The 26,835-nt window shown below is 35.1% G+C and overlaps 1 non-coding gene and 1 pseudogene across 1 annotated transcript; both read right to left on the bottom strand.

Moving 5' to 3' along the window:
- Positions 1 to 420: 420 nt before the first annotated feature.
- Positions 421 to 26,835, bottom strand: LOC105052786 (polygalacturonate 4-alpha-galacturonosyltransferase-like; annotated as a pseudogene).
- On the bottom strand, positions 7,944 to 8,049 carry LOC114914590 (small nucleolar RNA R71). The gene has a single exon (XR_003802072.1). It is a non-coding gene; the product is annotated as a small nucleolar RNA R71 (small nucleolar RNA).

The raw sequence follows: 26,835 nt of genomic DNA, 5'->3' as shown, positions 1-26,835 counted from the left end.
ATATAGATTCTATAGCGTCTATCTGAAACAAGGTCATACCTCTTTTACAACTGATTCCTTGTCTTTTCCTCCCATATCCTTTTCCTCCCTATTGGATATGACACCAACTTAGAATTCAAATCATAACCATATCACCCTGGAATGTCTTGCTTAGGAAATCAGCTACCGTAGTTTATAAAACATTTACAGATAAATCATTTATTTAAAGCACTTCCATCTCCTATTTTAAATGGAAGTTATTCCTTGTTTCACATATTGTCAGTAAACCATACTAATCTATTTGGAAATATGCATTCATGTTGAGACTCCAGGTTAATGAGTTGTTACTTCAGAAGCTATGCATAAGAAGGCCTGAAAGACCTTATTTACGTGAGTCAAAAAAGGCCGACGAATCTAGATGACAAATTTATAATAAATAGGTTAATACCCCAAGCCAAGAACATGCCATGTCTTGTTCAGTGGATGTGTCAAAATTGTAGAATGTCAGAAGCCCAGAAGGGAGTGTACCAAGTTTCCATGGAGCCGTGTCTCATTCTAGCATAGGAAAGAAATCTAATAAATGCCTAAATAGGTTCCACTAATGGATACTGCTTTGAGAAAATACAAAGACATAACAAAATGCGTAAAGACAGCTACTGCTCAATTGATTGATTAAGAGGTCTTAGATATTATCTCACAAACCGGCCCAAATACAGCATCACTGTTCCATATGAAATACCAATACCCCAAGAAGAATAGCATTGAAGTGAGGCTTTTAAGTCTAACTTACCATTGACTGCCACTTGTGATAAATCCTAGTATTATCTTCCTTCTTCCATTCATTAATATTAAACATATTCATTCCATAGGCCCAGCCACACATGCATTTTGGATCCAAGTTCCTGGAAATGTGAGGGTTTGATAAATTGAGGTATCTGTCGAACCGATGAAAACTCTGGCCACAAGTCTCTACGACCACAACACTTTCAAGTCTTCTGAACAACAATGTCATCATCATCCAGAAACAAGATTTTATTCAATTTGAGATAAGCCTGTGGTGGATAGAACCTCGGATGATTTAGCATTGAAAGATATTTTGGGTTCCGGTATTTTAAATTTGAAGAACCTGCAGAGAGAGTTGTATGATGACCAGCTTTAATCGTATTCTTTCATCGCAGCAGACTCAATTAAGCTGCTGCAAAACTGGACAATAAAATGAGTTCAGCCATTTGAATCCATCCATATTTCAACATGAATGGTTGCTTTTCTAGGTGGATTCGATAGAAACCACGTGTTCATGACTCCAAAGTTCATTTTATCAGTAACCAGATGGAAGACATGTTTCTCTGGCTGCTGAAAACAATACAAAAGAAAAAAGAAAGGAAAGGAGGAGAGAAATTACGAAAACCAAAAGGAGGAGAGAAAAGAAAAGGAGATGAGAAAGGGAAAGGAACCCAATACCTTGGTATTCATGATTAATTGTTGAGTTCACGACGACTGATGCAGCTAAAACATTGTCAGTGGATGAAATTTCTCAATTCTTGGGAACTTTCTTTTGTCTGAAGGAAGGAGATGGTAGGCTATGCTCAAGCGCATAGCTACAGTGGATCCCAATGGGAATTGTTTTGCTGCCAATTGGCTTAGGAAAGTGCTCTGTTTGTTTAAGCTTCTGAGCTGGGTATCTGCTGATTGAAGCATTGCTCTGAGCTTCTGAGTTACTACTTCAAAATCATACAACTGTTCTTTTGCTTCACAATCCTATTTCCCTATCAAACGTATTGTTTGCCTCTTTTTGTTTTATCTACTTTTAAGCTACCTTCTTTTATATTTCTTGCGTGATTTTGCCATCTTGACAGAATGCTACATGAATCTCTATGCTCCGTTGCTGCAGTTTTTTATCTGTAAAAGTTCATTATTTACACTTTGTTAATCTCACCATTTTCTTCTACATCCAGTGAAAGGGTGATAAACTTCTACCATGCTTTCAATAGCAACCTTATGACTGTCACCGATATAGACGTACAAAACGCTTTCCAACAAAGTTGTACAATTAGATGGATGGAGTTGTACAATTTATCCATGTAGATGGATAGAGTTTGTGAATGATAAAATTTATATATCTCCTGCATGTTATAAAATACTCACTCGAGAGAAAGATCTTTTCTTGATAGTTCTACAAAATATGACGATTCCAAATGAGTATGCATCAAGGTCGGCGGAACTGGTACCGGTGGTCGGATCGGTCGACCGACGGTATAGTACGGCACGCTTCCATTCCGTTCCGAACCGAGACGAACCGACGAAGAAAAACACGGACGAACCAGAGAAGAAAAAGAGAGAAATAGAGAGAGAGAGGGAGGAAAATCTGCCGAAGGGGTCGTCGGAGGGCAGCTGTGGCCGTCGGACGGTGGAAAGAGCTCCCATGGCTCCGCACAGAGAACAGGGGTGATCCGCCCCTGTTTCTCGGGATTTTTTTTTTAAAAAATCTTTTCAAATTGAAGTCGGCATGGGGTTTGCCGGCTTCACTGATTTTTTTTAAAACAAGCTCCGAGAAACATGGATGGATCGCCCCTGTTCCCCGTGCGGAGCCGCGGGAGCCCTTTCCGCCGCTTGACGGCCACGACTGCCCTTCGGCGGATTCTCCTCCCTCTTTTTCTTCCTCCCTCCCTCTCTCTCTCTATTTCTCTCTCTTTCTCTCTTTTTCTTCTCCGATACCAACATGTGCCGTTTTGCATGTCGGAACTATCTCGGTTCCCTGCCGGGATGGTTCGGCACGCCTCATATCGGACGGTTCGGTCCGGTACAACATTCCATTCTATGCATCAAATATTTTAAAATGTATAGATCTCAAAGAGCGAAAACTTTCAAATTTTGAAACTTATGATGGTCATGTAAGATATTTTTTCACTAGCTTGAAGGTCGTTAATGCCAAAATAAGTAGTTGTCATTGTTGCTCAATTGTCATTATTTTTAAGGCATTGTATTTCTATATCTTTGATTCACGAGAGCTTGATCAATTGGAGTTTAGTGTTGTAGTTATACTTTGCCATATAGAAAAAAATTTTCTTCTAGATTTTTCACTATTTTGGTTCATCTAGTCATTCACTTAGGTTTGGATTAAACTTGATGGACCGGTATATTATAGATGGATGTATCTTATTGAGAGATGATGTTGCTAAGTTATATATTTATAATTTAGAAATCTATAGGGGAAGCAAGATGATACTCATATTGATGTGTTATTTAGAAATCTATAGTAGAAGTGGTATCATACTCATATTGATGTCCCAATAAATTTTTAATTTTGAAGGTATCTTATGTGCTTAAAGTATTACATACAAAACAGAGCTCATCCCAAGGGCTTGATTGCCAAAAAATATATCGTTGAAAAATATTTGATATTTTGCTCAAGAGATTTCGAAAGTGCTTTTTATCAACCTCAAAGAAATTGTAATTTTGTAGAGAATATAGAATTTTATAAGTTTTCATTTGTTGGAAGAGTTTTGGAAAAGATTGAAAATATTATTTTTAATAAAAAAATTTTGGCATAAGTACATCATTATATATTACTCCATAGTGACATAATATCTAAATATCGTAGATTAGTATAGTTATATGATAATAAAGTTAAATGTCATATCACATACAATATTCTTAATCAAAGATTTAATTTTTTTGTAGAGAATTTTTGGTTGCTAAGCGACGAGCTAACCATATCATTCTTCCTGATCCAAGTATTGAGCAATGATGGTTGATTAAGTTAGTCCTTAAATGAATTTTCAAATATGTTAGCCATATATCTAAAAGATACATTGATTTTGAGTACATTTATTAATGCTGAATAATATATTAATAATTTTATCATTATTTTTAGGTACCAATGATGATGGATAGAAATTATTTCGATGAGTTAGTATCCATTGCTTAGGGTCTTAATAATATTATCGATAGAGATAATGGTTCCATACTAAAAGTGTGAGAAATTTAGAAAAATCTAGAATAGTGGAGTTGTGGTAGAAGCGGATGAAAAAACTTATTATGATGTACTTACAGATACTTATGAGTTAGATTATTATAAAAAAACAAAGAAAATATTATTTTAATGTGATTGAGTTGATATAAGCTCGTTAAGAGATTTAAAGCAAGACATAGATGGATTCATATTTGTAAATTTTTCAATATTGACACATATTGGTTGTTATTGAAGGATAATCTATTCATTTTTTTATCTTAAGCTGAACAAGTATTTTTTGCACAAGATGCATAAGCTTAATGATTTAGAATACATTGTGATTTTTGTATTCTCAACTCCTAAAGATTCTATATTTTTTTATAGATTCTCGATAATTCTAGCAGTTATAGACATGATAACAATCATGCTTCCATGGACCATTGATAGCTCAATGACTTCTTTTTTTTTCTCAAGTTTTATGTGTATACTTTTATGTCTTTTGACTTGTTAGATTTGTAATGGATATGATAGATAATGTGTGTGTGTGTATCTGATGCATTGTGTACAAGTTATTATGTGATATTTTCTTGATGTGTTTGGTTTGTGTTCAAGTTTTGTACAAGTTTGTGTGTTCTTAATTTTTGTATAGATTTTATTAATTAGTTGTCTATATTTGTATAAATAATATTCAATATGGTGATGCTTTAATGCATCATTAATATAAATATTAATGACTCTATATAGTGCCAATATTAATGATCAAACTTGTCAAAGCTTTTTACATGCATTGTTACTTAGTGACACTTTGTTGAGTCATTACTTAGTGATGCTTTAAAGCATTGTCAAAGTTCTTTATCTAGTGCACCACTTAATGATATTTTGTAGTCGCATCATCAATTAATTTGCAATGCATAAAAGTGTCGCCATGCTCAACAATACGATGCAAGATGAAAGAGTTGGGAAATATTTTTCCACTCTTACTTTTCCAACACATTTTCGATGCTCTTTAAAGCGTTGTGGTCAATTTCTGCATTGCTTATAAGCATCGGCAAGAGACTTTAAAAGAATTAGCAAAGCTTTGGTTTACTGTGGTGAACCTTCCTTTATGCAAATCCATTGTAGGATCATCCATTGTATAGATCTCAAACTCCTCCAAACTCCTTTTTCATCCATCTACACAAATCTCAAAGCAACCACAGTATAACTAGATTATCCATCCACCTATGGAGATTTCAAAGCAACTAGTAAATTGATGAATACTTAATTTAAGCCGTTAGAAGCATTAAATATTATAATAATTGATGTTATTTTATTGAAATTTGATGCTCTCTAGTCTATTTTGCAGGTGATGGAGAGTTTGAATTCATGCGATTCAAATTGAACTTAAATCGGATCAGATTTGAGTGAACCAAGCAACCAACGTCCATTCTAGTGTGAATGAGACTTAAAGATCAAGGATCAAGAAGCAGTCTCTCCAATCAAGGGCCTAGATTAGAAGATAAATGTAACCAAGTATGAACACGACTTAAATCTCAAATGCTCAGATTAAAAGATCACTCTTCATGAAGATCCAAGGTTCTTATTCACGCTCCCATCTCTATTTTTATGAAACCCTAGCCTCCCCACTCTATAAATAGAACCCTAAGGCCTCCATCTTCTCCAATTAAGCCAACCCTAAATTTTCTTCAAGCTTTTCTCTTTTTCTCTCCCTCTTCCTCTTCACCATAAGTCTAGAGGAGGTACTAACCCTAGCATGACACCATATTCCTCCACAGATCTCTTTTTCATATCTCATCAAATCTAGGAGAGGTCCTAATCCTAGTGTCGCTACTCTTTCTCTTCATATATCTGCTTCCATCTATCTTTCTTTCTTGGAGTTCTTAGACCAAGCCTTCCAGCCATCTTGTCGCTGTTTGCACGGAGGAAGGTGAAAGATTCAAAGAGACACATCCACCATCAGGCGTAGCAAGAAGATTAACTTGATTTAGTTATCTTGTATCGTAATTTTATTTTTTTTCTTTATATACACTTCTTTATTTGATTAATAAAAAATAATTTTATTATAATTTTCATACTTCTTTCTTAGTTTCTTATAATCTATTATTTTTTTTTATATTTTTAAAATAATTAACTAAGATCTCTGTGGATACAATCTTGACTAACCCTATCTACATAATGGTGAGTAGAATTAATTTTAGTATACTACGACATGCATTAAATTTTGACGTCGTTGCTTGGGATCTTGGCGTGATTGTTTTGAAAAAAAAAATCAAAAAAAATCTATAAAATAATAAAAAAAATATTTTACTGCTTTCTAAATTTTTATTTCTTATTTTAGATTGCTTGATTGTCTTATATGCTCTACTGCTTTATATTTCTAGTTGATTATTTTCTTCTCTTGCACTCTTGCTTTCATACTTTATTTTGCTAATTGATAACTTACTTGTTATTATTAATTTACTTTAATTACTTAATTATCTTCTATTTATTTTTTTAAAAATTTTATCTTATATTGCTTTTCATATATGGTAGATTTGCTACTCTCTAGCTAGATTACTTTATTTGCATGCATAGAAAAATTTTTTACTTTCTATAACCTAGTAATTTATTGCTTTCCATAGCTTAAAATAATTTATTATCCTAAAAGTAGATTTTATTTATTACTTTATTTGTAAGTTATCTACTTACTTTTTAATCTTAGCATTATTTACTTTCCATTTAGTTAGATTCACTAGATCTTCTCATACCTAATTAACCTAATTTAAAACTTACCTCTTATTCCTTCTTGCTTAAAGATAACATAATATAAAAAAAATATAAAGACACCACATAACACCTGACTAATATAAATAAACTAATTAAATCTTAAGAGCTACTTAACATGTTTGGACACTTTTTCTTTTTGCATTGCATATTTTCATAAAAAATCTTAGGGGCAAAATCCTAATCAACATAAAGTAAAGATTTCATCACCCTTCTTTGGCCCACAAACTATCATCTTGCAATTGCATTGACCTAATCCTCTCATTTAAAATCAATTGGACATTGATTTCTAAGGATCCTCGAGCTCAGTAAGATAAGGAATCCTAAAAATTGGATCGAGTTCAGGTTAGTCAGTCTAATTGATGTCTAGAAAAGTGGTTCAGAGATTACGTCCCGAAGAAAAGTGGTTCATTAATTGATTTCGTTCGCTTATCTGACCAACGCAGTTGGTGTTTAAGAAAAGCAACAGAAGGATCTCCACCAACCTTACACTTACCTGACCAGTTGAACGGCTAGTCTGCTACTTGGAGTGCTTGAATATAACCTTGGCAGTTAGGAGCTGTCTAGATCTAAGATAATCCATAGTCAGGATTGATTGAACCACTTGTTTGTTAACTAAAAATATCAAACCTAATTAATTCTTCTCTCTCTTCTTAGCCTTAAAACTCCTTAGGTTCTTTTCTTCAGAACTTTTTTCTCTCGCCCTCCTTTTCTCATCTTCTTTTTCAAAAAAAAAATTACTGAAATTAAAACTCAGTGAGATCTTTTGGGTGCATGCTAGGATGCCGATCATTACAACCTGATTTACATCCATTAGACCTAAAGCTAGAAAGAATGATTCGAACAAACTAAATCAAAACTATGGATCCAAAATAGGAGACTAACCCACCACAATAATTGAGGGAGTATTTTACTCCCTCATCTTACACCTACTCGCCATATATCCAGCCTTCTCTTATGGAGGTGGCACAATACAAAATCAAGTTCAGCATTATTCAAATGCTACCATCATTCTATGGACCGACGAATGTGAATCCGTACAAATATTTGGATGAATTTTTTGAGATATGCTCCACAGTAAAAATCCAAAACTTCTCCGATGATGCCCTTAGGTTGAAACTATTTCTTTTTTCACTTAAGGACAAAGCTAAGCATTGGTTAAACTCCCTAGATTCCATAACCATTTCAACTTGGGACCATCTTCAGAGAGAGTTCCTCAAGAAATACTTTTCAATTGAAAAAAAAAATTAAATTAGAAAAGCCATTACTAATTTTTTTCAATTGGATGGTAAACTTTTTTATGAGATATGAGAAAGGTTAAGGGACCTTATTTGTAAATGCCCCCATCATGCTGTCCCCAAATGGCAACTTGTTCAGTATTTCTACGATGGTCTATCAGAGAAACATCGATAAATGATCGATGCATCATATGGTGGGATAGTTATGCTAAAGAGTGAGGATGAGGCTTGGCAGCTCTTTGAAATACTTAGTGAGAACTTCCTGCATCACATGTCTGCCATCTCTAGAGAACAACCCATGTCTCAACAGAAAATAGGTAGAATTTATCAGATTGAAAACGTTATGGATATCCACAATAAGGTAGGTGAGTTGTCTCAAAAATTAGACCATTTTGTGAATACTGGACACTCTCCGATTCTACCTAACCCAGTCCAAGATGTTTGTGCATTGTGTGCAAGTCCGATCCATTTTGTTAGTGAATGCCCAACCACACCTCAATTTTCTGAGTTTGTATATGAGCAGGTCCAACAAGTTCAAACCCAACAAGCTCGTAGATCAGGAAATGATCCATACTCGAATACTTATAACCCCGACTGGAGAAACCACCCAAATTTTTTCTAGAGACCACAGTCAGTGGTTGGTCCTACTGTACCTAAACCCAACTATCAAGACTCGACATATAAGCTTAGACCATACCACTAGTTTCAAAATGCTCCTCAACCGTTTACCACTAGTCATAGCTCAGCTTTTGAGGATAAGATTTTAAAAGTGCTAGAACGATTAGAAGTCAACACCTAGACTCTTAACTCCCACACATAATCTATTGCTAAGCTAGAGATCCAAATAGGTTAACTAGCAACCGCATTCAGTAAGAGGGAAGGAGAAAAATTACCTAGCCAATCTGAGAGCAATCTGAGAGGGCAATTCATGGTTGAGAGCTCCAATGCTCCAGAAATCTTTTCTGAACACGCCAAATCAATCATGACTCTCAAAAATGGGAAGATCATTGAACACACGAGTAAAACCAATGGAACTGACCCTAGACCTCTGACCAAGTCCGAATCACCCAAGAACAAAGAGGACCCAAAAGTAGAGAATGGACCTATTGCACCGGAAGCACATTACTTGCCTAAAGCCTCATTTTTGAGTACCCTAAAAATTCCTACTCCTACTAATAAGAAGGGAGGAAGACTCAATGAGATGTTAGAATTATTTAAGCAAGTCTAAATTAATCTCCTCCTTCTAGACGCAATCAAACAGATCCCAGCTTACGCAAAATTTTTGAAGAAATTATGCACCTAGAAACATAAATCTCAATCACAACTCCCAAAAAAAGTATGCCTCATCGAACACGCTAGCTCTGTATTCCAGCACGCTACCCCTCTAAAGCTTAAAGATTCAGGTACCCCTATCATTTTTTGTATTATAGGAGACTTTCACATCGAACAAGCTCTCCTGAACCTAGGAGCCAGTGTGAACCTTTTATCTAGCTCGATTTATGAAGTTTTTGGATTCGAAGAACTGAAACCCACATCAGTCACTTTACAGTTAGATGATAGATCAATTAAGACACCACGTGGGATGATCGAAGATGTTTTGGTCAAGATAGATGAGTTCTATTTTTCAGTTGATTTTTTAGTCCTTAACATAGAATTGAGTGGCAATCCAAAGTAAATTCTCATTATCTTAGGCAGATCCTTCCTAGCTACGGCAAATGCATGCATCAATTGTAGGACAGGAGACATAGACGTATCATTTGGGAATAAAAAATTGAGACTAAATGTGTTCAGTGCATCCCAGGGACCATCAACTGATAGTTGCTTCGAGATAGATATATTCAAGGACATCATAAAGGAAGCAACATCAATGATTTTTGCATATGATTTTTGAGACACCCACTTGACGTACTTTGGAGTGGATGACTGTAATATGAAGGGAGATAGCGAAGAAATAAATATTCTAATTAATACATCAAATACTGAAACTACTCTATCTTAGACAATCAAATACGAGCCATTGATTGTATTAGCCAATACACCCACAGCCCCATCATTAGAATCACTACCTGCACTAGAATTAAAGCCACTTCCGACTGCACTCAAGTATGCATTCCTAGGACCTAATGACACCCTCCCGATGATCATTGCATCAGATTTGATCCTGGATCAAGAAGCACAATTGGTTGGTGTTCTGAAGGAAAACAAAGAGGCTATCGGCTAGTTCATTGTCAATCTAAAAAGAATTGACCCCTCCATCTGTATGCACCACATTCATTACGAGGCAGATGCCAAACCCCATGGAGACATACAGAGGAGACTGAACTCGAATATGCGAGAAGTAGTGAAGAAAGATGTGGTAAAATGATTAGATGTTGGAATCATCTACCCCATATCTGACAGTAAATGGGTCAGCTCTACCCAAATAGTACCTAAAAAATCAAGTATTACTGTGGTGGAGAATGAAGAAGGTGAATTATTTCCTACTCGCACACCATCTAGCTAGCGAGTATGCATTGACTATAGAAAACTAAACACTATTACTAGGAAGGATCATTTTCTATTACCCTTCATCGACCAAATCCTAGAACGGCTAGCGGGTCAATATTTTTTTTTGTTTCTTAGATGGTTATTCAGGGTACAATCAGATACCTGTATTCTCAGATAACCAAGAGAACCACCTTCACTTGCCCAGATAGCACTTTCGCTTTTCGACGTATGCCGTTCGGGCTCTGCAATGCACTCGCTACATTTCAACAGTGCATCTTGACTATTTTCTCGGATATGGTGGACAAATATCTCGAAATTTTTATAGATGATTTTTTCATGTTTGGAACCATCTTTGAAAATTATCTCCATAACCTCTTCAAAGTCCTCAAATGCTGTACGGAGATAAATTTGATTTTAAGTTGGAAAAAAAGATATTTCATGGTTCGAAAAGGAATCGTATTGAGACATATTATTTCTGAAAGGAAGATTGAGATAGACAAAGCCAAAATCGAAGTCATTTCAAAACTACCATCCCTCACTTTGATTCGATAAATATGATTTTTTTTAGATGACACTGGATTTTACAGATACTTCATCAAATATTTTAGCAAGATATCGAAACCCTTATGCAATCTGTTGGTCAAGGACATGCCATTTGTCTTTAATGAAGAATGTCTACAAGCCTTTCACACATTATGAACAGTCCTAACAATAGCATCCATAATAAAATCTCCTGATTGATCCATCCCATTTGAAATCATGTGTTATGCTTCTGATTTCGCAATAGGGGCCGTCTTAGGTCAAAGAATTAACAAGGAGCCACATATGATCTATTACGCTAGCAAAACTCTATCTGATGCCTAATTGAACTACATCATGACAGAAAAAGAGCTACTAGCGATGGTATTCATCCTTGATAAATTTCATTCATATCTATTAGGGTCTAAGGTTCTAGTGTATTCTGATCATGCGGCTTTAAAATATCTACTCTCAAAGAAAGATACTAAACCATGATTGATCAGATGGATCCTTCTGCTTTAAGAATTTGACCTAAAAATCCGAGATAAGAAGGATTCTGAAAATATAGTCGCTGATCATATTTCTAGAATTTTAGTTGATCATATGATGGATACAGATGAGGTCAAGAAAAAATTTTTCGATGAATAACTTTTTGCAACCTCTTCTGACCAAATCCCATAGTTTGCCCACATCATTAACTATTTGGCAACAGGACAAGTTCCTCTCCATTGGATAAAATAGAAGAAGGATCGATTCTTCTCATAGGTCAAACATTATTATTGGAAGAAACTTGAATTGTTCAAACATTATCCTGACCAAGTAATTCAACACTGTGTCCCTGAGAGCGAGTGTCAAAGTATACTTATCTTTTGTCACTCTCATGTATACAGGGGACATTTCCGTGGGAAGAGAATGATCGTGAAAGTATTACAAAATGGGTTTTACTGATCGACATTGTTTAAGGATGTATATAAATTTTATCTTGGGTGCTTGCACTATCAGCAGACGGTGAACATTTCTAAAAAAAATATGATGCCCCTATCCCCCATCTTGGTCATGAAAGTTTTTGATATTTGGGGAATCGATTTTATGAGCCCTTTTCCTCTATCCTCTAGATATGAATATATTTTGGTTGCAGTAGATTACGTATCTAAATGGGTTGAGGCTATGGCAACCAGAATGAATGATCACAAAGTGATAATCAAATTCATCCAACAAAACATCTTAAATCGATTTGGTTGTCCAAGAGCTATTATTAGCGACGGAGGTGCATACTTCACGAATAGGCATTTTGAAAGTTTAATAAAGAAATATGAAATCACTCACAAAGTTGCCACACCATACCACCCCCAAACTAGTGGCCAAGTGGAAGTCTCTAATAGGGAGATCAAATGAATTTTCGAGAAGACGGTTAAGTCTGATCGAAAAGATTGGTCTGGACGATTAAACGAAGCATTATGGGCCCACCGCACTGCATACAAAACTTTGATAGGAATGTCTCCTTACCGGCTCATTTTTGAAAAAGCCTGTCTTCTACCTGTAGAACTAGAACACCGCACATTTTGAGCCATAAAGCAATTCAATTCTGACATGAAAAATACAAGTAGTAATAGGAGACTACAATTGAACAAATTAGAAGAGCCATGCAATAAAGCATACGAGAATTTATGAATTTATAAAGCTCAAACTAAGGCTTATCATGATAAATATATTTCACGAAAAATATTCGAACCTAATCAAAAAGTATGGCTTTATAATTTGAGGTTGGGACATTCTCTAGAAAACTCCGTTCACGTTGGGATGGACCATATATCGTAACTCAGGTATTCCCTCATGAAGCAATTGAAATCAAAGATCCTAAAAAGAAAAATACCTTCAAAGTAAATGACCAACGATTAAAATATTATGTGGATGAAATCAAAGATGACGAACAAGTTGACTCAATTGAATTGCAAGATCCAATCTACAATTGAACTTTGACTTGGTCTGACTGAAGATCTTAAACTTAACATTTGTTAGGAGGCAACCCAATATTTTTTTTCAGTTATCTAGATATTTTTTTATTTTGTAAGAATATAATAAGGATGACTAGCTAAGTTGAGGAGAGAACATCATCAACATCTGACAAGAGCTCTTGGAAAACATGAAAGAACCTACAAACAACAGCAAATCAGGAGGTATCCCTTTTTTGCATTTTTTTTTCTTTTCTTCCATTAGGGACAATGAAAATTAAATTGAGAGGGAGAATAACTAATTTAATTAAGTTCTCGAGTATAGTCAGAAATAATTAGTTTTGTGTATCTAGATTTTGTCTCGATTTGAAGTTAACTAGACATCCTAATCAATAAGCGATTAACGGTCTATATAATTTTAGAGATATCAAAGAAAAAATTATTAAGAACATCCAATTAATGGTAAAATTTAGACCAGAGTCAATTTTGGAGTGATTCTAGAATCCTCTTTCCACCTACCTCAATGAAGAATCTGCTTCATACAGATATGGGTAAAAATGTCAAAGTTTGTAACAAGTTCACCTTAATCATTGATTAAAAAAAAAAGAGTGTTTAGCATTTCTCACTAAGTAACTGGGCCCCTTCGCCTAAGTAAGCATTGTTGTTCACATCAAAAGATGAGAATGTGAAGAAACCTCTTGTATAGTCAGTTTTAATTCGTAGCCTTTTTTACTCGAGTAAGTAAGTTTGAGAGGTATTTTACATCTAATGCCCTAAGGCCAACTGGTTTGAGAGTCATTAGCTTAAAGCTCGCTACAAAAGTCAATTAGAAAGCTTAAAGGGTTAGAACATTGCACCGATTGTACATGTAAATATTCTTCTAAAGAAAAAAAAAAGAAGAAAAGAAAGAATAAGGAGAATAAACTGCAAAAAGATGCTATACCAAATCCATATTAAGTTAGAGAATTTAAAGAAAAGAGTAGAGAGTCGATGAAAGAAGATTTCTAAAAATTTCTATGGCTAATACTCAATCACTAATTGGATCTAATTGATAATCCAATGAAGTACCTCTTTAATGGTCTAGCCAGATATCTACTATAGCTAGGAATGTCTAGGATAACTTTCGATTCAAAGATAATTTAGTGTATAATGCTAATGTATCTATTTTACTTGAGGACGAGTAAAAGTTTAAGTTAGAAAATATGATGAATACTTAATTTAAGCTGTTAGAGTATTAAATAATATAATAATTGATATTATTTTATTAAAATTTGATGCTCTCTAATCTATTTTGCAGGTGATGGAGAGTTTGGATTCATACGATTCAAATTGGACTTAAATGGGATCAGATTTGAGTGAACTAGGCAACCAGCTCCCATTTCAGTGTGAACGGGACTTAAAGATCAAGGATCAAGAAGCATCCTCTTCAATCAAGGATGCAGATTAGAAGATAAATAGAATCAAGTGTGAACATGACTTAAATCTCAATGGCTCAGATTAAAAGATCACTCTTCATGAAGATCCAAGGGTTCTTATTCATACTCCCACCTCTTTTTTCATGAAATTCTAGTTTTCTCACTCTATAAATAGAACCTCAAGGTCTCCATCTTCTCCAAGCAAGCCAACTCTAAGTTCTCTTCAAGCTTCTCTCTTTCTCTCTCCCTCTTCTCCATAAATCTAGAGGAGGTACTAACCCTAGCACAACACCATATTCCTTCACAGATCCTTTTTTCACATTCCATCAAATCTAGGAGAGGTCCTAATCCTAGTGTCGCTATCCTTTCTCTTCTACATATCTGCTTCCATCTATATTTCTTCTTTGAAGTTCCTAGATCAAGCCTTCCAGCCATCCTGCCACTGTCTACACGGAGGAAGACGAAATATTCAAGGAGACACATCCACCATCGGACGCACCAAGAAGATCAACTTGCTTTAGTTGTCTTATATCATAATTTTATTTCTTTTTCTTTATGTACGCTTCTTTATTTGATTAATAAAAAATAATTTTATTATAATTTTCATGCTTCTTTCTTAGTTTCATACAATCTATTATTTTTTTTTTTTTATATTTTTGAAACAATCAATTAAGATCCCTGCGGATACGATTTCGACTTATCCTATCTACATAGTAGTGAGTATGATTAATTTTAGTATACTATGACACATATCATAAATGATCTAGATTATTGATCTACCTATGCAAATATCAAAGCAACCGCATGGATGATCTAGGTTATTCATTTTTCTACATAGATCTCAAAATGATTAGTGGATAATCATGATTATTCATCCATCTACACCTATCTCAAAGAAACCATGGATGATCTAAACATTAATGCATCTATATAGACCTCAAAGCAACCACTTCATTGCCTACAAGAATGAGAGCGATGATGAGGGATTGAACCCCATTGCCATGGAAAATGAGATCCCAAAAATTCCAACATCAGACATCGATGAGCCAGAGACAAAAATCAGGACAAAGCAACCTAAGAGTCAAATTTGGCATGCAATGATCCTTCACCAATGGATCTTTGAAGAAGGATGATAAAGAGAAGAACTAGGATCTTTGACCAATCAAAAGTCCTAGATCGATTAGAACCACAGCCAAGGTCGAGGCCAGGGTTGAGGTCAAGGCTGGTGCTGGGGGATGATCATATAAGTAGCGGTGGTGGCCGGCTAAAAGGGCAAGGTGTTCACAGCTAGTGAAGTTGTAGAAGAGTCAACAATTGCCACAACAGAGGCTAGTGCAAGTGGCAAGGAATTGGGCCAAGCAGCTAGAGTAGGAGATGGTAATGTGAATTGCCATGGCCATGATCTTGGAGAAATAAAGCAAGATCGGATGCATGGAGGTTGGAGGAGATTGCTGAGGGATTGAGGGAAGGCTTGAGGTGATAGAGAGGATGCCCTTTTTATAGAAGAGATTGTCGTATCGAGATTAAAAAAGAGAATATCAAGGTTTGTGCATGTGGATCAATAAAAAAGTTTGGGGCACTTTGAGATCTATGCGATGGATGATCCAATTATTCATCTGCTTGCATAGATATTAAAGCAACTGCCAATGAATGCCCTAAATATTCATTCGCTTGAATGGATCTCAAAGTGGTGATGTGGATGATTTGGGTTATTCATCCATCTGCATAAACATTAAAGTTGGAATAAGATAAAAGAGAGAGAGGGCATTTTTGTTAATTGAAATGACAGACTAATGTTGTCTACTAGTCGGAGATGACAGGATCACTTTGAAATATTTTAAAAATTTGAAGAATTAGTTTATCATTTTTTAAAATAAAGAAGGTATAAGTAAAACTAAACTAAATTTAGGAGTTGTTTATGTAATTTTTTTTAAATATTATATATATAGCCATACATATATATACATAAATACATACATATAAATGTAATAAGAGAATATACGAGGATGCGGATTCAGTTCAAAGAGAAGAGACGAAGTAAACATGCATCCTCTTTATCAATAAAATTTGATGGCCAATGGAGCTTTGGCCTCCGTTGCCTCCATCTTAAAAACAAAAAGAAGAAAACTATAAATAATCATACTTGTGAGTGCCTATTCCTAAGTAAAATTGAGATATTATGCCAATATGAAAATCTAGGATAAAACCATTCATCAAATATCCAGAGGTTACATGGTTATAGTTATTCTCAAGTTAGTGCCATCTTTCTTGGACAATTGAAGGAGTGGAAGTGAGGTGCATGAGATTTAGTAGGGATAGTCATTTTGAGTTGAACTGGATTTGAATCAAAAATTTTCAACTCATATCTAATCCATTTATAATCCGGTTGGAAAAAATAAAACCTATACCCAAGCCATTTATTTTACATAAATCCATATTCTCCCACCAACCATTTTTAGTTTTTATTATAACCAAAGATATTATCAAAAATATGGTTTAAAAATTATAAATAATAAAATCAAATTTAATTTCAAATATATATTTTATGATAATCATAATAAATTTATAAATTTAAGATAGACAGTAGTCTTATACTGATAAAAAAAAATAATTATCTAAAATATAATGCATATCTCAAAATCTTGTAGTCTATCGGTGATTCTCTACACCTCTCCCCTCCCTCTACCAAATCATATAGAACCAAAAAGAAAAAAAAAATGCTTGTTCTTCCTCGGATCATCTTAGCTGGCTCATTTGTTTATTTCTAGTTGGTTGGTTTAAATTTGATCCATGACTGATCCGATTTAAATAAACCTATAATCCGTTAATTTATTTGGTTTTTTTCTAGGTTGGTAGGTTGGATGATGATGCATACATAGTAACGGCCCTTGCAGTAGTTGCAGTATGCTTCGCGTGACTCATCCATCCCTTTCAGTAGTTGTGTTAGGATTTGACGCCTCGAGATTCAGCCCACATTGAGCCCACAGCGAGGTTCGCGGCAAAAAACGGAGTCCAACGAGACCAAGATCACCTGAAACGGAGCTCGGATGGAGGAGATACGAGCTTTTGAAGTTGGCACGAGAATCGAGGCGGCGGAGGACCGCCGGCGACCGGCGGCGGGCGGCAGCGGCGCGGCCGCAGGCGGCGGCGCGTGGGACGCGCGTCCCAGGCCCGCGCGGGATGCGGGACCCAGGCCCGCGCGGGACGCGCGACCCAGGCCTGCGCGGGACGCGCGTCCCAGGCCCAGGCCCGCGCGGGACGCGCGACCCAGCGGCCTGCTGGCCCATCTCCGGTCCACCGTGGACCGGGTGGTCCACGGCCCGGCCTGTGGACCGCTTGGGCGTTTCCCACGCGTTTCTCGAGGTCCACGGCCTTATTTCGTGGACCGGAGCGCGATCTAAGGGTCAAGGACGCTCCCGGTCTTGATCCGACAGTCAGGAGGGTTTTTTGGCTATGTTTAGGATTCCTAATCACTCTCTAACCTATGTTTAAGGTTTTAAAAAGCCTGAGAACGAACAGAAGAGGTGAGGGGCTCGGGTTTTCGGTTTCTCGCCGCCGTACGAACCAGAAGAGAGAGAGAGGCGTGAGGCGCTGTGAGAGAGGAGCAGGAGGCTCCTGGACAGCGGTCGCCAGGCTCTTCAGGGGTTCAGGGGGGTCTCCAAGAGAGAGAGCTTTTGTGAGAGGAACTTTATGTGAGAGAGAATTGGGTGTACAAGGGTTGAGGGTGAGGTCTCCTCTTGTAAAATTTTCTTTTCATAGTGAAGTTTGCATGCCCCGTGGAGGCGAGCCCTTTTGTGGCTGATCCACATATTTTGATTGTTTTTCCTTTTGTTTTGTTTCTTCTTTCTTCCTGCTGCATCGCATGGTACTGGAAAGATCTTGGGAGGTGGTGTCCTGGCCAGACATCCACCCAACAAGTGGTATCAGAGCAAGGCGGTACAAGGATGCAGATTGCAGTGGTGGTGAGCAAGACTGAAGATGGAGAAAACAGGAACAATCAGGATGGAGATCAACAAGTTTGATGGTAAGAGCAATTTCTCCTTGTGGCAGGCAAGGGTGAAGGACGTGCTCATCCAACAGGGGTTGATCGAAGCTCTCTTGTGCGATGAGAAACCGACCACCATGGAGGTGCGGGATTGGAAACGGCTACAGATGCAGGCGGTGAGTACCATCCGTATGTACCTGGCGGATGAGGTGGTGATCCATGTGCTGAGCGAGACTTCCCCGACGGTGCTGTGGTCGAAGCTCGAGGAGTTGTACATGGCGAAGTCTCTCACCAACACTCTTTTCCTCTGGAGGCAGTTTTACCAACTGCGGATGACTGAGGGACAGAGCGTGCAGGAGCATCTGAGCTACTTCCAGAAGATCCTCACCGACCTTCTCAGCGTTGGCGAGAACGTTGAGGAGAAGACCAGGGCGCTGGTTTTGCTGGCGTCGCTTCCTTCTTCGTACGAGTCCTTGGTGACTGCTCTTCTAGTGGGGAAGAGCACTATCAAGATGGACGAGGTCACCGCGGCGATACTCCAGAATGAGGTTCTCAGGAGGGAGAACCCAGCTTCGAGCTCAGGTGTCGATAGCTCAGCTTTGATGACTTCTGGAGGTGCAGGAGGTGGTAGACGGAGCGACAGGAGATCGCATCGAGGGCGGTCTAAGTCCAGGAGGGACTTGAGCAAAATCAGGTGTTACCGGTGTGAGGAGTTGGGGCATCTAGCCAGAGATTGTCCTCAACTGAAAAATCGGACGGTGGCTGCTGTAGCGACGGCCGGCAGTGATTTAGATGGAGATGTCTTCGAGATATCTGACGAGGTATCTACTTCTTCCCAACAGTGGATATTAGATTCTGCATGCCCCTATCATGTGTGTTGCAGAGAGGAGCAGTTTGACTTCCTGGAGAACAGTGAGAGCACTGTATATCTGCCGAATGGATCGAGCTGTGCGATCAGAGGCATTGGGACGGTCAGCTGGAGGACACATGACGGTGCAGTGAGGAGATTGGGGGAGGTCCGATACATACCCGATTTCAGGCGGAATCTTATCTCACTTAGCAGACTGGATTCGAGAGGCTACAGGACGGTAGCTGGTGGAGGAATCCTGAGGGTGCTACGCGGTGATAGGATTGTGCTGGAGGGGAAGAAGGGGAGCAGAGGACATTATTACCTGGCAGGGAGCCCAATGCGAGGTGGAGCATCGGGAGCCAGGTGGAGCCCAGAGCGAGGTGGAGCTCCAGGAGGCGGATCGGGCACGAGACAGGAGACTCGGGAGGACGAGAGGCGACGTCGCAAGGTAAGATTTCTATTGCCGCAGGATGATGCCCCGAGCAGGTCTCAGGTCAGGAGGAGCACAGCATACGACGGAGATGGGATCGAGCAGCCTGGCTCGACTCCCATGTTTGCCCATCCATGATCAGCAGGCGATTGCCCCAGGGCATGGGGGCGAGGAGATCCAGAAGCTCTCGGAGTTTGGAGGAGGTCGAATATCGAGTCGAGGTGGAGATTGTTAGGATTTGATGCCTCGAGATTCAGCTCACATTGAGCCCACAGCGAGGTTCGCGGCGAAAAATGGAGTCCAACGAGACCAAGATCACCTGAAACGGAGCTCGGATGGAGGAGAATCGAGGCGGCGGAGGACCGCCGGCGACCGGTGGCGGGCGGCAGCGGCGCGGCCGCAGGCGGCGGCGCGCGGAACGCGCATCCCAGGCCCGCGTGGGACGCGGGACCCAGGCCCGCGCGGGACGCGTGACCCAGCGGCCTGCTAGCCCATCCCCGGTCCACCGTGGACCGGGTGGTCCACGGCCCGGCCTGTGGACCGCGTGGGCATTTCCCACGCGTTTCTCGCGGTCCACGGCCCTATTTCGTGGACCGGAACACGATCTAAGGGTCAAGGACGCTCCCGGTCTTGATCCGACGGTCAGGAGGGTTTTTTAGCTATGTTTAGGATTCCTAATCACTCTCTAACCTATGTTTAAGGCTTTAAAAAGTCTGAGAACGAACAGAAGAGGTGAGGGGCTCGGGTTTTCGGTTTCTCGCCGCCATACGAACCAGAAGAGAGAGAGAGGCGTGAGGCGCTGTGAGAGAGGAGCAGGAGGCTCCTGGACAGCGGTCGCCAGGCTCTTCAGGGGTTCAGGGGGGTCTCCAAGAGAGAGAGCTTTTGTGAGGGGAACTTTATATGAGAGAGAATTGGGTGTACAAGGGTTGAGGGTGAGGTCTCCTCTTGTAAAATTTTCTTTTCATAGTGAAGTTTGCATATCCCGTGGAGGCGAGCCCTTTTGTGGCTGATCCACGTATTTTGATTATTTTTCCTTTTGTTTTGTTTCTTCTTTCTTCCTGCTGCATCGCGTGGTACTGGAAAGATCTTGGGAGGTGGTGTCCTGGCCAGACATCCACCCAACAAGTTGCATGTCTTCTTTTTAATTATATCAATGCAACTCGTCAAAAAGAACTCCACGAAACTTTCCAAAGAAAACTCCACGATAAGACTAAACATAAGGTGCCAATACATGAATAATTCTAGTAAAAGTATTTTTTTTTTTTTTTTGGGTAGAAGGAGGAGCATTTGCTTTAAAAAAAGAGAGTTATGCAAGCAAGTATTGAGCAAAGTAAAGCCACCCTCCCAACCCCGGATAGAGTAATAAGAGTGCTTTACCTAATTAATTTAAAAAAAATTATTTACAAAAATAATTTAATTTTTAATTTATTTATCAAAATGATACAAATAAGATAAAATATCATTCAAAATAATATTTTTTGATGTCCACATCACCACCCCATTCCACCTATTTTCCACATGGACGAAAAAAAAAATTAAAATCGCCAAATCAAATGGTATTTCTTAAAATGCCATTTGAAATGGCGTTTTTGAAAATGCCATTTCAAATGTCGTTTTAAAAAATATCATTTTATTTGACGATTTTAATTTTTTTCAAAAAAAGAGAAAAAAAATAAAAAAAAATAGAAAAAAGATAAAAATTATAATTTTAAATTTATAAAAAAATAAAAATTATAATTTTAATTAAAATAAAAATCATCATTTCAAATTAGTATCCCCATTTCAAATTATCATTTTAAAAAAAATATCTGAAAAAAGTTGGTGCAAAAAAAAATACCATAAAAAAAGAATTGAAAAAAATAGAAATTATAATTCTAAATTTTAAAAAAATAATAATTTTAATTTTAATTTAAATAAAAATCATCATTTCAAATTACAATCTCATTTTCAAATTAATTTTTTTAAAAAAATATCATAAAAGAAGAAAAAAATGAGAAAAAAATGAAAAAAAATAAAAATTATAATTTTGAATAAAATTTAAAAAATAAAAAATATAATTTTAAGTCAAATAAAAAACATCATTTCAAATAATTTTTTCCATTTAAAATTTATTTTTTTTTAAAAATATCCCAAAAAAATCTTTAAAAATTAAAAAAATAAAAAGTGCCATAAAAAAGGAAAAAATGAAAAAAATGAGAAAAAAATAAAAATTATAATTTTTAATTAAAAAAATAAATTTTTAATTTTAATTAAAATAAAAAATATCATTTCAAATTACTTTCCACATTACAAATTAATTTATTTAAAAAATATTTCAAACAAAGGAAAAGAATACCTAAAAAAAATGTCATAAAAATAGAAAAAAATGATAAAAATAGAAAAAAATTATAATTATAATTTTAAATTATAAAAAAATTAAATTTTGAATTTGAATTCAAAAAAATAAAAGAAATAAAAAATGCCATAAAAAGTGAAAAAATGGAAAAAATGGGAAAAAAATAAAAATTTTAAATTAAAATTTAAAAAAAATAAAAATTTAACTTTAATTCAAATAAAAAATGTCATTTCAAATTACTTTTCTCATTTCAAATTATTTTTTTAAAAAAATATTTGAAAAAAGAAAAAAATTGGTGTAAAAGAAATATAAAACACCATAAAAAAAGGGAAAAGAATTGAATTGAAAAAAATAAAAATTCTAATTCTAATTTTAATTCAAAAATAAAAATTATAATTTTAAATTTAAAAAAATAAAAATTATAATTATAATTCAAATAAAAAATATCATTTCAAATTACTAAATTAATTTAAATTTAATTTTTTAAAAAATATTCTAAACAAAGAAAAAAAATTAAATTTGTAATATTCAATTATAGTTCACATTGGGTATATCATGTATGATTTTTTTAAAATTTGCAGACTTGGATATGAGAGCGTATGCCGACTATCAGTCCATTACGACGATAATTGCTCGAGATGCCATCAGAGCAGCATGATCCTGATGTTCCATTCAGACTAGACGGATCATTGAGATATAGGTATAAAAATATTACTTTTTTTACTTGAAATTTACTATTTTAAATCTGATAAAATTTATTTAACATGAGTAGATTGTAAAATAGATGAAACGTTGTATTCAACGTTCATCACGTATCGACGAGAGTGGCACGAATTTACAGGTGCTAGTTGGATACATTAGTTGATATATATAGATGGATAAATTTAATTTTTTTACAAATATCATTTTACAGTATTCATAATCTATTAAAATTTTAACTTACTAATTTTTTTTATTTTAACTCTATCAATTTTTGTGGGAGCTATATACAGATGAGATATTGGCTATATTGCCGCAGATGTATACAGTTGGACATGACATATGGACTACTAGGATGCCACTTATTTATTTTGATATGGTAGAGTGGCATCTTTTTGATCGTGTCCTGCGGCAATTTGGTCAGATTCAGGACATCCCAGAGCAGTTTAATACCAGCCAGGGACTTCATCGTATTGATCGACGAGGAAGAGCTCGTATTGACTGACGTATCAGACATGCAGAGTACATCGATATTTAGGATGCATGTCGAGATCACATTATTCATGGTGATCTCATTTTGAGAGGTCGTTCATATACCGAGGACTACATGGCTTGGTTGTTTAGCATTACAGTGCGAGTCATTGGACAACTTCGATATGCAGTTTTCGGATACGAAGGCAAGAGTTCTACTGTGCGTGTTTTGGTAAGACTATGAAAATTAATTTATGTTATTTGTGTTGTATTTTTATTTTATATTTTACAGTATATTGACTGTTTTATTTTTATTTTGTAGACTGATTCTATGTCAGGTCTTGTATTGGACGCTCGTCGTGCTTTATCTACGACTGATGAGGACGAATGGATTCGGATACTGCGTGAGATAGAGAGAACAAGTTTCGAAACATTGATGGTGATTGGTGTTGATCCATATAGCTGTGCACCTTGGTATGGAGCAGTCGATGCGCCAGATATGAGATATATGCCGTCACCATATGTTCCACATATGTCATCACCGCATATTCCGCAGATATCATCACTAGATGCTGCACAGATGCCACCGCCTTTTGATCCATAGATGGCAGCGCCTTCTTCTTCCTACATCCCTCAGATGACATCACCGAGTACCAGTTGCCCACATGAGTATGATACTTTCTTTTCAGACCCATCCGTGTATCCAAATGAGAGAGTTGAGCGGGTCGCTCAGTCCGTAGATGATCCGATAGCATCAGTTATTCCTGAGCAGTATGACCAGCAGACCTCCACTGATATAGAGAAAGAGCCATCATAGCAGGAGCAGGAGCAGCCATTGAGGACCTTTCTGAGAAGATCCAAGCGACCACGGGCACCACGACGTCCTTGTAGAACTTAGTCTTTTTTAGATTTGTACTTAGTATTTTTGAAACTTTTATTATATTATTTTTTATACACTTGATATTTTTATTCTATTTAATATTATTAATTATTAATTTTATTTTATATTATTTAATTTTAAATGATCGAATATTATGCTTTATAGATATGGATGTACATACTCTAATGTGTCTCAGAACATTAGGAGAGAAAAAGTTATACTAAAAAGGCAATAAAAATTATAACGTAAATAATAATAATATATCAGATAATTTAATTATATTTTTTAAAATATCTAAAAATAAGTTAAATCAAATAAGTCGGTAGAGAACCATCAAAGTTCAAGTCGATATATGAGATGAATCGGACCGCACTGGTACATCTCGATCTGGTATGAGCACGAACAGCTACGTACGATACGGTATGAAAAAAAATTAATTAATTTGAAATAGAAAAAATAATTTGAAATGATATTTTTTATTTAAATTAAAATTAAAATTTTTATTTTTAAATTTAAAATTATAATTTTTATTTTTTCTCATTTCTTTCTCATTTTTCCTTTTTTTATGGTATTTTTTATTTTTTTAACTTTTTAAGATTTTTTTGGGATATTTTTTAAAAAAATAATTTTAAATGGGAAAAATAATTTGAAATTATATTTTTTATTTGAATTAAAATTTGAATTTTTATTTTTCAAAATTAAAATTAAAATTTTTATTTTTTTATCATTTTTTTCTTTTTTGTTTGGAATATTTTTTAAAAAAATTAATTTAAAATGGGAAAAGTAATTTGAAATGATATTTTTTATTTTAATTAAAATTAAAAAATTTTAATTTTTTTAAATTTAAAATTATAATTTTTATTTTTTTTCCCATTTTTTTTAAATTTTTTGCTTTTTTATGGCACTTTTTTTTAATTTTTTATTTTTTTTGACATATTTTTTTAAAAAAATTAATTTGAAATGGGAAAAGTAATTTGAAATGATGTTTTTTTTTTAATTAAATTTAAATTTTATTTTTTTAAAATTCAAAATTATAATTTTTATTTTTTTCTTATTTCTTTCTCATTTTTTCTTTTTTTATGATTTTTTTTAAATTTTTAAAAAATTTTTGAGATATTATTTTAAAAAAATTATTTTTAAATGGAGAAAATAATTTAAAATGATGTTTTTTATTTGAATTAAAATTAAAATTATTATTTTTTAAAATTTATTCAAAATTATAATTTTTATTTTTTTCTCATTTTTTCTTTTTTATGGTATTTTTTATTTTTTTAATTTTTAATATTTGTTTTGAGATATTTTTTTTAAAAATAATTTTAAATGAAGAAAATAATTTAAAATGATATTTTTTTTTGAATTAAAATTAAAATTATTATTTTTTTAAAATTTATTCAAAATTATAATTTTTATTTTTTCTTATTTTTTCTCATTTTTTTCTTCTTTTATGATATTTTTTTTAAAAAAATTAATTTGAAAAGGAGATTGTAATTTGAAATGATGATTTTTATTTGAATTAAAATTAAAATTTTTATTTTCTTAAAATTGAAAATTATAATTTCTATTTTTTTCAGTTCTTTTTATAATGATATTTTTATATTTTTTTACACTAATTTTTTTAGATATTTTTTTAAAAAGATAATTTCAAATGGAGATACTAATTTGAAATGATGATTTTTATTTTAATCAAAATTATAATTTTATTTTTTTATAAATTTAAAATTATAATTTTTATTTTTTTCTATTTTTTTTTATTTTTTCTCTTATTTTTTTGGAGAAAAAATTAAAATCATCAAATAAAATAGTATTTTTTAAAACATCATTTAAAATGATATTTTTGAAAACGTCATTTAATTTGATGATTTTAATTTTTTTTTTCATCCACATGAAAAATAGGTGGAATGGGGTGGTAACGTGGACATCAAAAAAATATCATTTTGAATGATATTTTATCCTGTTTGTATCATTTTGATAAATAAATTAAAAATTAAATTATTTTTATAAATAATTTTTTTTTAATTAATTAGATAAAGCACACAGAAAATATGGTACAGACCCATGCTGCAGAATACCAAGTACATAGCCATCAGTCATGTAAACAGTAAACTTGTGAACCAAAAGATCCATACGAAAAATATGACTAGTTGGGAAACGTAGATGTCTGTAGAACACCAGCTATAGATGAGCAAGTGAATTTATTAGCATGATTTTAGAAATGACATCAACTTTTTTTTTTTTTTTGTTAGTATGATTATATGATTTTTTTAGAGATTATAGATCAGTTCATAATCTTTTTTCTTGTATGGAGTCCATATATTAATATAAATAATCTCTAAAATGTGTTGAATAAGATTGAAATAAAAATAATAAAATCCTTCCTCTCTTGTTTTTTCTTTTCTTCCACAAATATTTTAACCCAATTGTGCAGAAACAAAGGCCCGTCTCCCTCGCAGCCCCTTGCATGTGGATGTCTACCAGTAAACATACAGACCAAAGGTTGGAAGTGAGATTGAATAGTAGCTGGATCAACTACACGAAAACACATTCCATTCAACCTGGGTTTTGAATCATAGACGAATACAACAAATATACTATTTGCTAATAATATGCTCTCCCTGATGATAGAACAAACCCCACCTACTGTAGAGTATCCACATACAGGCTTAGAAGTTCCAACAGATACATCATACATATTGCTAAAGTGAACACCAGAACTCTAAAAGGTTGCAGATATCCATCCAGATATCGCAGAAAATATAAGAGTTGGGATGAAAGGATTTCCACCCAATAACATTCTTTGATGCCCGTTGAGCGTACCGATAGCCTAGCAACATCATAATCAATAGATGAGCCGTCAAAGGGAATCGAGGTAGCTGGATGCAT

Source organism: Elaeis guineensis, chromosome 10 (assembly GCF_000442705.2).
Source record: "Elaeis guineensis isolate ETL-2024a chromosome 10, EG11, whole genome shotgun sequence".
NCBI classification, from domain to species: Eukaryota; Viridiplantae; Streptophyta; class Magnoliopsida; order Arecales; family Arecaceae; genus Elaeis; species Elaeis guineensis.
The sequence above is the reverse complement of the archived record's forward strand: the minus strand, read 5'-3'. Positions and strand labels throughout refer to the sequence as shown.